This window comes from Globicephala melas, chromosome 18 (assembly GCF_963455315.2).
Source record: "Globicephala melas chromosome 18, mGloMel1.2, whole genome shotgun sequence".
Taxonomy (NCBI): domain Eukaryota; kingdom Metazoa; phylum Chordata; class Mammalia; order Artiodactyla; family Delphinidae; genus Globicephala; species Globicephala melas.
Window position 1 is genome coordinate 68,799,200 of NC_083331.1, and position 12,220 is coordinate 68,811,419.

Consider the following 12,220-nt stretch of genomic DNA (forward strand, 5'->3'; position numbering starts at 1 on the left):
AGCCCCCTTCAGTATTCTTTTTCAGAATCACATGTTCCTAGTTTTCATCATTTATCTGTGTTAACACAGACGTTTAAAAAAAGATCTTGAAATGGGCAGGTCTTTCTAAGCAAAACACAAAACAAGGAAACTGTAAAGAGGAGATTGACATTTTTTCCCTATGTTAAAATTAAATGTTTCTGCAGAGCGTAAGTACTGTAAACAAAGTAAAAAAAAAACAAAATGGGGAAGTAGTTGTAACATATATGACAAAAGATTAGCACCCTCAATGCATAAAGAATTCTTACAAATCAGTAAGAAAAAGACCAAAGGCACATTATCTGGAAAAATGTGTTCAGGGAAGAACAGACAGTTTCCCTACTATTCCTAAAAGACAGAAAGACAGGACTTCCAACTGACACTCTTATCAACATACTTCCTCTGGTGCTCTACAGTTTAAGAACAGCAAACATTCCAGAACAGAGGAAAAAAACAACTCTCACCTGTAAGCTTGTTTCTTCAAAACCGCGTTGCTCTGGAATCCCACATCGTAGTGAGTCTGAGTCTGAAAAGCGTTTGACCTCAGAATCCTTCTGAACAGGACACCAGAAGCCGTCCCGCCTCACAGCATGACCAGAAGCCCATGGACAAGTATCCAGTTCTCAGTCCTGCCAGGGGTGAGATGAAGAGAAAGGGGAGTGAAGAAAGCTGAGAGTTTAAGAGATGAGGGGCTTAAAAGACAAAAGCACTTCACCCAGCCCCTCGGATGGCATCTCAGAACTTGGGGGTGGGCCATGGAAGGAACTGCCGTTCAGTGCAAAAACGTGATCCACCAGCCCGAGGGGCCGCAGGATGCCTAGAAGAGCAGTAAGCTCGCACTGGCCTAGCAGAGGGGTTCAAAGTTCTGGACTTTCTTGAGAAATAGCAGCTACGTCCTCTCCTTCAAGTAAGGAAAATGAGAATGGAAAATAAGTGTATCTTCAGCCATCAGGCAAAGCTTATTTTAGGAACATGGAGCTTCCTGAATGGGGGTTTCCGAGTTTTTTGAAGCCATAAGTTTATTAAAAAAAAAAAAATTCGAACCACCAAACCACATCTGAAGTATACTTGCCATGAATGGTGACTCTGACTCTAATTAAGCCTTTAGATCCACCTTCCAGTTTACAGGAGATACAGGGGACAGAGGAACAAGCTAAACCACACTATACAGAAAGCTGAATAAATCCAGAATGAGAGCCACCCACAGCCAACCGAGCAATACCAGTAAATCACGGGCATTAAAGAAGCCCACAGGACTGCTCTAGACCAGGATCGGCAAACTTTGGCCCTCAGATACCTGCTGCCTGCTGGTGGAGTTTAAAACAAAAAACTTTGAAAACAAAATTTTATTGGAACACAGCCATGCTCATTCACGTTCATATCATCCATGGCTGCTTCTGTAGGACAACACAGCTGAGTAGCTGCAATGGAGCCCACATGGCCTGAAAAGCCTGAAGAGTGAGTAACTGGCCCTTTTCATTAAGTTTGCCAACCCCCTGTCCTGGATTAAGAGGCAACAGAGACTCAACAAAACACCACGTGTGTCCCATTCTGATTCACACAAACCGAAAGTAAAAGTGCATTTCTGAGGCAATCAAGGAAATCTGTGGACTGGGTTTTAGAAAACATTAAGGAATTATTGTCAATTTGATTAGGAGGTGACAATGGTATTATGCTTATACAAGAAAATGCCCTTTTCTGGAGGTGCACACCACACTGCTTAGGGGTGAATATTGTTATCCGCAATTTAAACTGCTTCAACAAGAAGATAAAGCAGATATGGCCAAAAAGAGAAATCATTTTAACCAACTGTTAAATCTATTTGATGGATATATGGAAGTTCATTATACTATTCCCTTTACTTTTATATTTGCTTTAATAAAAAGGAGGGGAAAATCAGAGCTTTGATCAAAAAGTAGAATTTATCTCCAGACAGCCCTTCTCTCTAGGCAGGCCTCCCACCCTCCTTGCAGAGTTTCGCCCATCTCTCTCACAATGGCTACCTTTTAAACTTCTTACCTTGCTCCAGGCATCCACCTCCAGGAATGCCCGCCCCCATTCCACTCCTCTGCCTATAAAACTTCTACTCTGGGCCCAAGGTAAAGCCCAAACGTGACCTCGCCAAGTCCTCCGGAGGGAATTCATCTCCCTGGGCTCCGACTGCTGTTGGGCATTTATTATGCTTCATCCTCCTTAACATTTTAGCTATTGACCATGTCTATTACCTCATGATGCCATACAAACCCTGAGACTTCCAGTAACTTGGTCTTCTCTGTAAACCCATTGTGTGTGGGGTGGGGGGGGGGGGGAGGGAAGGTAATAACACCTTTCACAGAGTAAGCTCTGCCTACACAGCTCTCAGATCTAATCAAGGCAAGGCTGACTTGCCCTGAGCAGTTTCACTGACCCAGAGACCTTCAATTAAAGACCAAATTCCTGTTAAACAAGATGCTGGCCCTGTTTTAACCAACACTCTCTTAATAAAATCTCTAATCTAAGGGTTACCTCTGGATGGAGGAGGTTCTAGAAAAGACTGCTAAGATCACTTGAATTTTGTCCTCCTGTTATCACCTTCCTTGGGACCAATCCGTCTGCAAACACTGCAGCACTCACCTCCACGCCGGCCTGCAGGGGTTGCCCTACCCCCTCGGAAAGGCCCGGCTGACTGTGGGTGCAAAGCCCTTCAATGACTCCACTTGGAAGAGCTGACCCAGATTGGAACGTTCAAGAGAGCTTACTACATAAAATAAGAGGGAAATGTACAGGTAATTAAAAAACTTAAACAGTATCGGCTTCTATCCCTGCTCTATTCTATATACTTCCTACTGCGGCTACCTAAGGCCAGCGTGAATAACCACCTTCTCTAAGACTAGTGCTAGTCGTCAGCACCCTTGTTTTCGAGGTCAGCTAGTCCAAAACCCTTCTGTACAAAGGTCCACCAATTAGAAATTAATTTACCTTTGCAAACTCAGCGTTTGAAATACAAATGCTCTCTACCCGGGCAGCCTGCTTATTCAGGGACTTCTGGCTACTCCTGGGAGTCAGTTCAGGAAAACAAGGCATTTGGGGAAAATGAGGGCAACCTGCGGGGGCTCTCCACATTAGCATTTCAATTAATTGAGAGAGACCAGGGAGAATGTCTTCAATTACAGGAAAAAGTACATAAAAACGTGTGTGTAAGACCTACTCTTGGGCTTCCCTGGTGGCGCAGTGGCTAAGAATGCACCTGCCAATGCAGGGGACATGGGCTCGAGCCCTGGTCCGGGAAGATCCCACATGCCGCGGAGCCAACTAAGCCCGTGCGCCACAACTACTGAGCCTGCGCTCTAGAGCCCGCAAGCCACAACTACTGAGTCCACGTGCACAGCTACTGAAGCCCGCGTGCCTAGAGCCCGTGCTCCGCAACAAGAGAAGCCACCGCAATGAGAAGCCCACACACCACAACGAAGAGTAGCCCCCGCTTGCCACAACCAAAGAAAGCCCGCGTGCAGCAACGAAGACCCAACTCAGCCGAATATGAATAAATAAATAACTTTATATATAAAAAAAAGACCTACTCTTTATATTGGTCAATCCAACTGACTTAGAGACCTTTCAGTTTTTGAGGGTTTTTTTTAACATCTTTATTGGCATATAATTACTTTACAATGGTGTCTTAGTTTCTGCTTTGTAACAAATGAATCAGCTATACATATACATATATCCCCATGTCTCCTCCCTCTTGCGACTCCCTCCGACCCTCCCTATCCTACCCCTCTAGGTGGTCACAAAGCACTGAGCTGATCTCCCTGTGCTATGCGGCTGCTTCCCACTAGCTATCTATTTTACATTTGGTAGTGTATATATGTCCATGCCACTCTCTCACTTCGTCCCAGCTTACCCTTCCCCCTCCCCGTGTCCTCAAGTCCGTTCTCTACGTCTGTCTCTTTATTACTGTCCTGCCCCTAGGTTCTTCAGAACCATTTTTTTTTTTAGATTCCATATATATGTGTTAGCATATGGTATTTGTTTTTCTCTTTCTGACTTACTTCATTCACTCTGTATGACAGACCCTAGGTCCATCCACCTCACTACAAATAACTCAATTTCGTTTCTTTTTATGGCTGAGTACTATTCCATTGTATATATGTGCCATGCTTTCTTTATCCATTCATCTGTCAATGGACACTTAGGTTGCTTCCATGTCCTGGCTATTGTAAATAGCGCTGCAATGAACATTTTGGTACATGACTTTTTGAATTGTGGTTTTCTCAGGGTATATGCCCAGTAGTGGGATTCCTGGGTCGCATGGTAGTTCTATTTTTAGTTTTTTAAGGAACCTCCATACTGTTCTCCATAGTGGCTGTACCAATTTACATTCCCACCAACAGTGCAAGAGGGTTCCCTTTTCTCCACACCCTTAGAGAGACACTTTAGTTTTTAATACAGGATTTCTCCCTGGGACATTGAGCAAAATTAATAACCTGCTTTGAGAAGACGTGGCCACAAGTCTCATTTTCTTATCAGTTCAATATTAACAGTCAGCCTGGAGTCAGAAAGGTGTGTTCAAAAAACCGTGCACCTATTTAGGGTTTCCAGTGCAGGTGCGGTGCTCTTTGGCCAACAGAGTGAAAGCTCAATAACCATATTTCGTAATCAGGCAGTAAGAGAAATTTCTCCAAAAACTCAGCTGTGTCACTAACAGCTCCAAAGAAACCTGAGCTCAGAAACTGACAAACGCCAGAAGTTTTGTTTTTTTTCTTTTGCAGCTTCTGGTCTCCTCGCAAACAAGAATCTCCAGTTAAAAACAGAATTTCTCTAAAGCGTCAGCCTCATTATACTGCAAGATCCTTTTAAAACTACCTTCCTTACTGGGAAGGGGCAGCGTGCACACCTGCAGGCAGTTCCCAACTCTCCCTGCCCCCCGTCGTTCTGGCGGTGGTGGCGTCCGCCTCGCGCCGCGCGGAGCAACGTGTGGACGCGCGTAGCGGCCCCGTGTCCCCTCCCTTCCAGCTGGTCCCACAGGCGCCCGCGTCCCTTCACGGCCCAGGCTCTGCCCCAGCCCCTCGGCGCCCCCCTCCGCCGCCCCTCCCCGACTCTCCCTCCCCGACTCACGCGGGCCCCGGACTCCGCCCTGGCGCGACGCGCCGGCAGCAACACCCCGAGTCCCCGGGGCCTCTAGGGCACCCTCGCGGCGGGGACGGGGGCGGGCACAGGGACCCCGGCTCGGCCCGAGCCCAGCTCCTCACCTGCCTCGGAGCGCGGCGCCGTCTGGGAAACCGGGCCAGGGGGGCGGAGCGGAAATCCTGGCCGAGGCTGGCGCGGCCGCCCCGGGAGGCCGCCCCCGGCGGCGCCCCCTGGAGGAGGGACAGTGTACCTGCCTGCGCGGGCCGCGTGCACACCTGGGCGCGGGCCGGGAGCCAGACGGGCGCACACGCTCTAACGCGTCCCACCGGGGCGTCCAGGGTCAGCCTTTTGAGTCCATGTTGGACCCCGATACACCTGGGGACACACCGCGTCAGATATACACACACACACTCACACGCTTAGAAATGAGCCAACACCTGGGGATGCATCCTGTCGGGCAGATGCACAAGGTGATGACCAAGGCCTCACACTCCAGCATCCACTCTCAGCGCCGATACCATACTGGATACAGATAATCATATAGTCTTGATACTGCCACTTATTTACCAATTCTCCATTTTCAGTTAAAACTGTGGTTGTAGGGGACAATGGAAGTAATGACTTACCGTCTGTTCCTGGATCCTAGGACTGAATTTGAGCCCCAGAAATTAGAGGAGTGAAGACCAAAAGCGGAAGGAGAATTTTTTCTGGAGACTGTGTTCATTCTGGGCTTAAGCAATGCTACTTTGGGGACCCAGATGGCAAGAACGGCATAGCGAGAGAGAAGGGGCCCCTTCTGCCCCTCCCCTCACAAGTACTAGTCGTTGGAGTAGCAATAATCCCCCTAACTCACTGTCCACCTTTCCACTTTCTCATGTATGTGGGCTGGATCCACGTGGTTTTTACAATCTGATTTCTATTCAAACATTTCCAGTAATGCTGGTGTGGTTGTGTTTTGAACAGATTTTCCTAAAGAAATCTAAAAGATCAGATTCATAAGCTATAATTTTCAGAGTTCTTTCTTGTTTGGGGAAGCTCATGATTAAATTTATTAAAATTCTTGTCTGGTATATATATATATATATATATTTTTTTTTTCGGTATGCGGGCCTCTCACTGCTGTGGCCTCTCCAGTTGCGGAGTACAGGCTCCGGACGCGCAGGCTCAGCGGCCATGGCTCACGGGCCCAGCCGCTCCGTGGCACGTGGGATCTTCCCGGACCGGGGCACGAACCCCTGTCCCCTGCATCAGCAGGCGGACTCTCAACCACTGTGCCACCAGAGAAGCCCTGGTGTATATTTTTAACATACTATTTTTAAAGAGTAGCAGTAGCATCTTAATTTTTTTCAAAAGGCAGAATGGTTCCATTTTATTTATTTATTCTTTTTCTTTGAGGGAGGAAGATCATGTCAGCAAAGGAAAGTGTAAGGAAAATACATGAATAAATAATTCTTCCAATAAAGGAAAATTAAAGATGGTAACAAGGTGAGTGTTAAAGTGCATTTAGTGCCAGATAAGGCTGGGAGAATCTGATCCAACATAGATTAGGGTCTGTGGGATGAGATCTTCAGTTTAACTGTCAAAAAAATAACCCATAGACAAATAGAGTAGTAATTCTCAAAATGTGGTCCCAGATGGGCTGCATTAGCAGCACCTGGAAATTTAGAAATGCGAACTCACAGGCCACACCCCAGACCTTCTGAATAAGCAACTCTGGGGAGTGGGTCCAGTGAAAGAAATACACTTTAACAAGTACTTCTTTTTTTTTTAGATGGTAATTTATTTTTTTCCAGTTTTATTAAGATATAATGGACTTAGAGCGCTGTATAAGTTTAAGGTGTACAGCATAATGATTTGACATATATATCATGAAATGATTATCACAATAAGGTTAGTAACATCCATCATCTTATATAGATACAATTAAATAGAAAAAAATGTTTTGTGTGATGAGAACTCTTAGGATTTACTTTCTTAACAACTTTCATATACAGCATACAGCAGTGTTAATTATATTTATCATGTTGTCCATTACATCCCTAGTACTTATCTTACAACCTGAAGCTTACAGTACCTTTTAACTACTTTCATCCAATCACCCCACCTTCCACCCTCGGTAACTACAAATCTGATCCATGTTTCACTGTTTGTTTGTATTTTCTTTTTTTTGTTTTTGAAGTGTAATTGACCTACAACACTGTGTTAGGAAAAAAGTCACAGTTTCTCAAGGAAACTGATTGGTCAGTGTAGACAAGTCTTGGCTTCAGTTTAGGTTTGGTGGGTTACACAGGAGCCCTTAGCAAGCCAACTACTCTGGTGGGTTTTAGGAACTGAGTTGACTCATGGAGGCCGTCAGTTGCATGCAAATTGTATAGGTGAGTCCCTCACCGAAAACGTTTTAGCCCACCATCAGCTGTTTTTCTGGTCTGTTGCTCTGCGGTCCACAATCTCCCATACCCTCCAGACTCAAGGTCAAGCAGCTGGCAAAAAGCTATGCCCGGGTTCAAAGCTCGGGCACAAACATTTCCTTTATCAACTCAAAGGATTTAGACTAACAAATTGTCTTTCAGTGGAATTATCCAGTTTGGCCATTTTTGTTTTCTAAATACCAGCAGGTAATTGCCAAGCTCTGTTTTCTAGACTTTGGTGTTAGATGTCTAATTTATATTTGACTGAATGCACTGCTACTTAGTATTATGCAAAAGAAGTCAACTTCATCTCCTTGTTACCCCTCCCACATGTCTCCAGAATTGCAAGGACCACACAATAGATGGGAAAATGTCTTCTGCATCTCTTGAAAAGATGCTTATAATGTGAAATAAGCAACAGAACCAGGGTGCTACATACAGAGCTTCAAGTCTAACTGGATAACACTATAAAATCTACTGAAATATTATCAAATTATTCTAGTAAATTATTACAAATAATCATCTTTGGCCCTAAATAACCTGCAAACTAAATCCAGCCCACCATTTGTTTTTGTAAGCTAACAATGAGTTTTACATTTTTAAGTGCTTGAAAAAAATCCAGAGAAGAAATAAAACTTCATGACACATGAAAATTATGAGATTCAAATTTCAGTGTCTATAAAGTTTTACTGAAAATACAGTCATGCTGACTCATTTATGGGTTGTCTATGGCTTTTTTTTAATAAATGACCTTTTCTTTTTTTAAAAAAATTTATTTATTTATTTACTTATTTTTGGTTGTGTTGGGTCTTCGTTGCTGCATGCAAGCTTTCTCTAGTTGCGGTGAGCGGGGGCTACTCTTCGTCACGGTGCGTGGGCTTCTCACTGTGGTGGATTCTCTTGTTGTGAGGCATGGGCTCTAGGCACGCGGGCTCAGCAGTTGTGGCTCGCCGGCTCTAGAGTGCAGGCTCAGTAGTTGTGGCACGTGGGCTTCAGTAGTTGTGGCGCATGGGCTTAGCTGCTCCGCAGCATGTGGGATCTTCCTGGACCAGGGCCCGAACCCGTGTCCCCTGTGTTGGCAGGCAGATTCTTAACCACTGCGCCACCAGGGAAGTCCCTCTATGGCTGCTTTTTTGTGATAGCAGCAGAGCTGAGTAGCCGCCACTGAGACAAGGTGGCCTGACAAGCTGGCCTGCAAAGCCTAAAATATTTTGTCTGCCCTTTTACAGAAAAAGTTTGTCTACGCTGCTCCATAGTCTTTTGCTCCAGTCACCATTAAAATCCCTGCCTCTTCGTTCTGTGATAGTTGATTTATAACTGTCTCCCTCCTGGACTGAGTTCCATGAGGTCAGACCTGTCTCCTTTGGATGTTTCCAGCACTTCCCACCATGGTACCCAGAGTAGGTATTCAGTAATATTTATTTCATTGAACTTTATTTTTTGATCATTTCCCCTAGGTAAATCAATATGAACTTGACAAAAAAATCAACATAGGATCCATTAATCAGGATAATTTAGAAAATTTGTATGTCACAAAATAGAATAAAAAAATTCTGCAAATAATGGGATTCCTTGCTTCCATTTTCTAAACCAGGTTCTAAAAATTTGCTGTTAAATTTGAAAGTGGCAGAGTTGTTTTTTCCTTGTCATTCTGTTGAGTTATTTCACTTAGTACAACAGGTCTCATTGCTAAACAATTTCCACGGCAAAGAAATTAATGAGAGGAGAAAACCAACCTCATGAAGCTAGGTTCATGCACGTTAAATGCAATCCTGGTATTTCTGGAATTATTGTTTTAAAGATGATGTGCGCTGCTGTCAGATATTTAAAAATAAGGCACTGACCTTTTCTCCACAAAAGATAGGCAATATCTTGTCTAAAAAGGCGACAGAATTTTCCAAGCAATTGCGGTTCAGATGGTTTATGCTCTTCTTGCCTACCTTCTGTAATTTTTGGAATAACAAGCAAAGACCAGAGTAAAGCACTATAGGAGATATATAACTGGAGGATAACTGAAAGAACTCCCAGAAGAAAGTAATCTGACCGACCAGATATGCCATCCACCATGGAGGAAGCTAATCACATTGCAAAGAGGCCACAAACCAATCTCTAACCCTGTAACATTGCTGCCATTGCTCTGCTTAAAGCCAGAATCAAGTTATTTGGTCCTGCTCTCCAAACAGCAACTTTTTAAAGGAGATAATGGTGGACATTACAAGGGGAAATGTGGCTTGATTCCCTTGAGCCGTCGATGCAGGAAATGAACACATATTGAGTGCTCCTATGTGCCTGGTACAGTATGACTCTTTCCTCACATTACCCTTTGAACCATAGTATGAAGCAGATATGATCATTCCTGGTCTACATATGAATTGGCTCCATGAGGTTCAATAACCCATTCAAAGACATGCTGCCAGGAAATAAAAGTGTCCATATCCAGCTGAACCTGAAACTCATGCTCTTTAACTTAAGGGCTAAAACAAGGTAGCTGGGTCATATGTGCTGAAATGTGTGTCATCTGCACTAATAATTCTATTTTGGAACCTCTTTGTTCAAAGTGCTAGTTCCAATGGATAACGCTGTACATATGGTTCTACCCATGAAGAGCTTTCACATACATGATCCCATTTGATCCATACCCCTGCATTGCACAATAAAGGCCAGGTAGAGAATTTCCTCCACTTTACAGATGAGGTAAAGAGGTTGGATGGCCTGACCAGGGTCATAACGATTAACTGTGCCCTGTCTTAGCCCAATCAAATATCTCCAGTACAAAACCATCATTGGACAAAGTCAGATTTATTGGCTCATTGCCATGGGGGAGACCACACACCCATGGAGCCCTGAGATGCCTCACCAAACAAAGATGCAGTTAGGAGGTTTGGGGGGGAGGGGGGAGGAATTTAAAGGTAATAGTGTTTTTACAGGCTGAAGGCAAAAGAGGGATGCGTGCCAATGGTCAGTATCAGGTCTGGACAGCAGAACAGACCCAGGGGCTTATGTACTTAGAGACTAAAAGTTTTGATAGACGTGAATGGGTGTATCCAGAAATGCTTTAAATGAAGTTCTGCACGTGGGTTGGAAACTGGGGCTGCTTGTCATGTCAAAGTGCCTTGGACCCTCCAGGTGGAGCGGGATGTTTCATTCTTCCTGATGATTTCAAACAGCAACATTTCTGACAGTGCCCTTCCAGAAGGTTTCTCCAAGAGTCATAAAGCAGCAGTCGCCCTTAGAAGTGCGTTCCTTGACACATGACAACTTCAGTGTGTCTATGGGAGAAATGTGGTTTCCTGCTCACTTCCCAGCTGCCTTAATCTGTGCTATGTCAGCCTGATGAATGGCAGAGCAGAATTGGACTTTTGTCAGTCTGAGGGACTTTTTACCTTACCAGAATATATCAGGACTAGAAAGCTTCACAATATTTTATTTCCACAAGAGTGCTGGAATTTCAAACATTCTTACATTACACAACAGATTTTTTTAATGAGGGTTTATATAAGCACCCGAAGAAGGTCACTTTGCAAATTTTTATAGTGGACTTCTGTACAAGATTTAGTGTTTTTTGTTTTTTGTGTTTTGTTTTTAAAAAGGTTAAGCATCTAAGGATATTTGAAGAACACTGGTTTTGTCCAACTCTCTCATTTCATGGAGGAGAAATTAACAGCAAAAGCAACCACCACCACCATTATTTTCATTAGAAGCAACTGAGGCATGCAGTAATTAGGTGACTCATTCCAGGGTCCTGGTAACTAATGACAGGATTGGAAGTGTTTGTATCTAATTGAATTGTTGAAGCTTAAAAAAATGACTTATGGCAGTGAAGCTGGCCCTAGGGTAGATCTCACACTCCTGGTCTCTGTTCTTTCCACCTTATCACCTTGCTTGCTGATGTCTGCAGATTCCTAGACCAAGTACTGTAAAAGCTGTCATCCATATACATTATCAGAAAGTTCTAGAAATGAGCAGTTTTGAAAATTTTCAAGACACATCTCAAGTCTATTCAGCAAAAGTAATGCTATTGAAACGTAACTGCTGAAACAGAACTGTTTTTAAATGATGGATAAAACTGCAATTTAAATCTACAGGGAAAATGTTTTCTGAAACACAAGTAGGAAGCAGAAAGCTTTATTGGCCCTGGAAAAATACCACATATTTAAAAGCAAAATGATTAGAAATGCAGGACACTCAAGGCAGTTTTGATAAACAGTGTAGCAGGTTTAAAGTACTTGTATTGATAGAACTAATCAGACTTAGAACACAAGTGATAAAAATATAAACCTGAGATTGTTTATGGGTCATTTAATTACAGGATTAAAAACCTCAAGAAAAGTGAGGGTTATTCCTCCTTCAATTATTTATTGAATAGTATTATGTGCCAAGCATGGGTCTAGGGCTTTATAAACCTTTTCTCATTTAAACTTTCCAATAAGTCTGTGAAAAAGGTAGCATTATCCCCCATTTTACAGATGAGGTTCTGAGCCGCTAAAAGACTAAGTTACTTTACTGGATTCCTAGGGGGGCCAGGCATGGCCACAAACTGGGTGGCTTTAATAACAGAAATGTTCTGGAGGCCAGAGGTCTGAAGTCAGGGTGTTGGCAGGGCCACCCTCCTTCGAAGGCTCTAGGGGAGGATCCTTCCTTGCCTCTTCCAGCTTCTGGTGGCTCCTGGCCTTCCTTGGCTTCTGGCA

At 43.9% G+C, this 12,220-nt stretch overlaps 1 protein-coding gene across 2 annotated transcripts in view; it reads right to left on the bottom strand.

Annotated features, from left to right (window-relative positions):
- GGACT (gamma-glutamylamine cyclotransferase) overlaps positions 1-5,346 on the bottom strand; it is a 46,493-nt gene extending 41,147 nt beyond the window's left edge. The window contains exons 1-2 of one of the 2 annotated variants that reach the window (XM_060288235.2): positions 5,247-5,346; positions 483-647 (exon numbers count right to left, since the gene is read on the bottom strand). The gene's annotated coding sequence lies outside the window, so the exon portion shown is untranslated. The other variant, XM_030856811.3, reaches the window with a different exon arrangement.
- Between the last annotated feature and the right edge of the window lie 6,874 nt (positions 5,347-12,220).